Source organism: Pteropus alecto, unplaced genomic scaffold (assembly GCF_000325575.1).
Source record: "Pteropus alecto unplaced genomic scaffold, ASM32557v1 scaffold45, whole genome shotgun sequence".
NCBI classification, from domain to species: Eukaryota; Metazoa; Chordata; class Mammalia; order Chiroptera; family Pteropodidae; genus Pteropus; species Pteropus alecto.
In genome coordinates, this window is record NW_006442491.1 from 16,514,118 (window position 1) to 16,519,078 (window position 4,961).

Here is a 4,961-nt window from a genome sequence, read left to right on the forward strand (position 1 = left end):
CAGCGCGAAAAATAAACCTTTTAAAATGCATGGGTTGGTGTCTGTCTCCGTCTCTGGGGGTGGGGAGAGAGAAGACGGGAGGGCGAGCCTCGGACCCCACTCCCTACCCCACTCCCTGCAACACAAACACGCCTGCCTAACCAGTTCTCGCACCCGAAGTCGTGGACGGATCCACTGAAGGGAAGGGACAAAAACCCGTAAGGAAAGCGATCTTGGGTCAGCAGAGTTGTAGATAGAAACAGGAACGGGCGACCTGGGGGCGGGGGGAGCCGAAGGGCCAGGGCCAAGAGTGACCCCGCAGGGCCTGGGTTAGAGGTCTTCCAGCAAAGGGGGTGGGGAGACATCGGTGGACAAAGATAACGAGAGACAGACATTGAGAGCGACAGAAGACAGAGAGAAAGGCAGGAAGGACAAGCCAAGGAGGGACCAGGAGTTCCTGTCACCATTCACATCTCAAGAGACTGAGGGACAAACAGCTTCCGGGACCTACTCAGGTCCCCAGATTCCCAGTCCAATGTCTATTTCATCCAAGGCTGTGCCTTGGGGGCAAGGAAGGGGGCAGTATCACCCCAGACCCAGCAGAGAGAGCCCCGTGCTATCTGTCCAGCCAGCCCAGCCAGCCTGAGAAAGGAAGCTCACTGAGACCCTGGCTACATCCCCACCCCCCAATACATCCCGCAAAACACATGCATACTTAGATGTAGACAAGAAAATAATTGTTAGGGACATGCCCGGTGATCCTTGACCACAGTCACAGATATAGCTCCTGAGATACACATTCAGAACCACAGATACGCCCAGAGAAACAGACACAACAGGCTGAGCAATAGACAGGCACATGTACAGACACACACACACACACACACACACACACACACACACACACACGCTCCCAACACAAGGACCTTCCACCCTTTGACACCTGTAACTTTAGGGCAAAGATGTTTGCTAGCATTTGGCTAATGCTCTTCTCTGTCCCTCTGTCCTTTGTCCCCTCTATGCCATACTCCCCTTTATCCCCTTTCCTGTCCCTCCGCACTGCCCCCTAGCTCCTTGGCCCTCTTTGGCTTCTCTCCTTGTTCCCTTACACCCCTCCCTTGTCTCTTCTGCCCCTCGGTTACCTCCCATTCTTCTCTCTGCCCCATCTGTTCTCTGCGTCATCTCCTTGGGATGTCTTGCTCCAGGTCTTGGAGCCACAAGAAGCTGCATCTCCTCCTGAATCCTCCCCTGACCTGGAGGCCAGGACGAAGCTAAGATGGAAAGAAGTCAGTCTGAGCCCTGACACCAATATCCTGCCCTGGGCCAGAGCCTCAGCCAACCCTGGCTGGGGTCCAGGCTTCAAGTCAAGGTCAGGCTCTCTTAGAGCTCGCTTTGCTCTCACCCACCACCTGGCTCAGTAGTGGGTGAGGGGATCAGGAGGGCTTCTGACCCTAATTAGCATAGGCTGAGGGAGTCTCTCTCATTATTGGTGTCCTTTGTCTTTTGTGGTCTTTTCTATGGCCCTGGGCTCTCAAAATCCCTGTCCTTCATGGTCTCCAGAGCTAATATAATATGACATAAAAATAAATCGCAACAATAAATATTCAGGGATGTAGCTGATGTTTCTAATCTTCAGACTGGAATGCTCTGTGTAAAGCTTCACACGGCGGTGCAGAGCTCACCTCTGATGTTGCCACAGTCCTTTGGGGTGCGTGCATAGGCATTTTCATGTTACAAATTAGTGTTGTTTCATAATCCATATGTACTAATTAGCACCATTTTAATTTTATTTATTTTTTGCACCATTTTTAACAAAGTGAATTTGGAGCATCTTTAGATATTAGAACATTTACCTCTACCACAATATTTTTGTTTTTTAGCTTTTATTATGAGAAATTTTAAATATACCATAAAGTAGAGCCAATAGACAAGACCCCTCAGGTAACCAGCCCCTCTTGACTTTCACAATTATCAGTATGGGGTGGCTTGTTTCATCTCTACTCCAACTGTCTCCTGCCATCCCCAAATTATATTGAAGTCAATCTCACCATCATATCATTTTATTTGTAAACATTCCAGTATGTATCTCAAAAGATATGGACTCTTCTTAAAAACATGACCACAAGCTGTTATTACACACATGCAAACTCAAAAACAAAACTCAACAATATATCACATCAATACAGGCACACCTCAGAGATACTGCGGGTTTGGTTCCAGACCACTGCAATAAAGTGAATATGGCAATAAAGTGATTTGTAATCTTTGCTGGTGGAGGGTCTGGTAACTCAGTAAACCATTTGTATCATCAAATGTTCAGGCACTGTTCAAATTTCTCCAAGTGTTCCATGAATACATTCTTTGCAATTCGTTGATATCTAAGTTTTTATTCTTTAAGGCACAAAAATCAATCCCCATGACTCTTCTACCTAATTATTTTCCTAAACTTCTTATAGCAAATGACTTTCAATTTTTTTTATTGTATCCATTAAAAGCAAGTATAATCAGATGATTTTATTGTGTGCATTGTATGTCACCTTGAGTCACTTCACCTCATTAGTTACATATTAAAATAATATTATTTGGGGGAGGGGGAAGGGGAAAGTAGACGCGGTAAAAGTGGTCAAATATGTGATGATGGAAAGAAATTTGTGGGAGATGAACACATAACGTAAATATATATATATGCCTTACTGTTAAAATGTACAGCTAAAACATCAGATTTCGTTAACCAATGTCACCATAAAAAAAATAAATACATTTAAAAAATAAAATAAAACAATATTATTTCATAATACGTTACTTTCCTTTTCTCTATATTACTGCCAAGACTAGTTATATATTTTTTGAAATTGTGTGTAGATTGGCATATTATCTAGGAATTTCATCTCCGGGTAACAAAGTGGGTTCACAAAGTGCTAGTTGCACAAAGGGGGAGTTGGGAACTCCCGCCCTGGCAAGCCCAAGACACTTTGGAGGTTTGAAGGAGTCATTCCTACAAAGACTAGAGGCCGTGGACTGAGCCAGGAAGAGGAGTGAAGAATGAAAGCAAGCTCGCTTCTGCACTGGTCACTCTGGCCACTGAACATCTTCACTTGGCATGCATTTCCTCAGCAAATCTCCCTACTCATCACGGGACCCAGTTTTGATGCCACCTCTGGGACATCCCCAGAAAAAGAGGTATTAATCCGGGGCCGGAAAAGAAAATACTGCTGGCCTTTGGATCCTAGAGAAAGAATGAGACAGTGAGTGGGGTGTCCGAGGGGGTGAGGGGACCCTGAACTTAGTCCAAAGGTAGAGAAAGCTGGACTGACACTCCTCTGCTCTGTGTCAGTCACTGCGGTGTGGAGGGTGCACAGGGCAGTCGGGGAGATACCGGACTTAGTGCTGATGTGGCAGGTGGATGCTCAAAGCTTGGAAAACCATAAATCTATAACCACACGTCTCTCTAGTGTGGTTTCTGAGGGACCACAGAACTTCTACTACTTTCCTCAGATACTCATTTATGTATATCACATAGTTCTCCATGCCCGATTTGAGCAGGACTCCACTTTGAGTTGTCTCCTGTTTCTTTCCTTGACTTACCCCTCCCAACGCAGGAATATTCTGTTACTGGAACGACCCCCCAGATGTGGGGTCAGAGGAGAGACCTGCTCTCACAGCGGCTATTGGCCACTGGGGCTTTCAAAAGCCTCATCTCTCTTTTCTTCATACCTCTTAGTGATAATGATCTTTTTTCCCCCATTTAAAAAAAATCTTTATTCTAATGTAATATACATACGAAAGTGAACAATCACATGTGTACAGTTTGATGAATTTTCATAAATTGGACACACCTGTTTTACCAGCTCCCAGGCCAAAAAAACAGAATATGGCCAGCAACCCAGAAGCCCCCTAAACCCTTTCCCGTTACTGCCCCACCCAAGACCTCTAGCACCATTACTTAGCTTTGCCTGTTTTTGAAATTTATGTAAAGAAAGCTTACAGTCCTTTTTAGTATATTTTTTCTCTCTCCACTCTGTGAGATCCACATACTGTTGGGTTTGGGGCAGGGGGAATCTGCAGTCCTCTAGTGTGTGAGAGCCATAGAAACAACATTTTTTATCGCTAACAGACAGCGATGTGTCTTGTTTTATTTGGACTGGGAGCTTGGGCACAGACCTTCTGGAATTGCTGGCCCCACAGCACATGGGTAAGTGAATGCGGTGTGTTCCGGGGGAGGGGGTTTAGGTTTTTATTGATTCCCAAAAGAGTTTTTGGTCCGGGAATACATAGATGAGAAGTAGGCTGGAAGATTCTCTCTGTTGGCTTTCTTTGCTTTTGGGGTTATTTCTGTGGCCAGGGTTCTCAGGAATCTGTCCTCCTGTAGGATCACCAGCTCGGCCACCTCTTCTGACAGGGGATCTTTGGGAACACGAAGGCCCTTCAGCTGCAGAGGGGGAGGTGTCCTCAGCCCCAGCCCTCAAGTGTGGCTCAAGCCTCCTTCCAGATGTCAGGTTCATTCACGGTCCACCGACTGCCTCCCCTTCCTCTGGCCTGTTAGGCCCTTTTCTGCGCTGACCTCACCCTGTCGTTTGGACTTTTGAAAGTTCCTCTCAAGTCCAGCCTGCCGTAGGCCCCCAGCTCTGTTTGGAGTGGGAAGCTGGGGGCTGTTTCCATCTCCCTCGGAGGCTGCCCTGTTGTCCGCCTCCTTCCTCCACGCCCCACGGGTGGGCGGTGGCGGGAACAGTAGGCGCCCCTCCCCTGGGACAGCAGGCCCGACTCCTTTCCCCTCCGCGGGCCCCGAATTCCTGCTCTGAGTTGCGGGGAGCCCCAGCCGCGCGCTCTTCCCCCTTCAGTGTCCTCCCTCCCAGTGCTGACACTGAGACGCAAGTCGAGTTGGTGAGGGGAAATCTGCTTTATTTTATTTTAAGTATTTCGGGAAGGAGCTATGGAGGGAGCAAGGGGTGCGCCCCGACGGTGTCCAGGGTCGATCCGCTCGC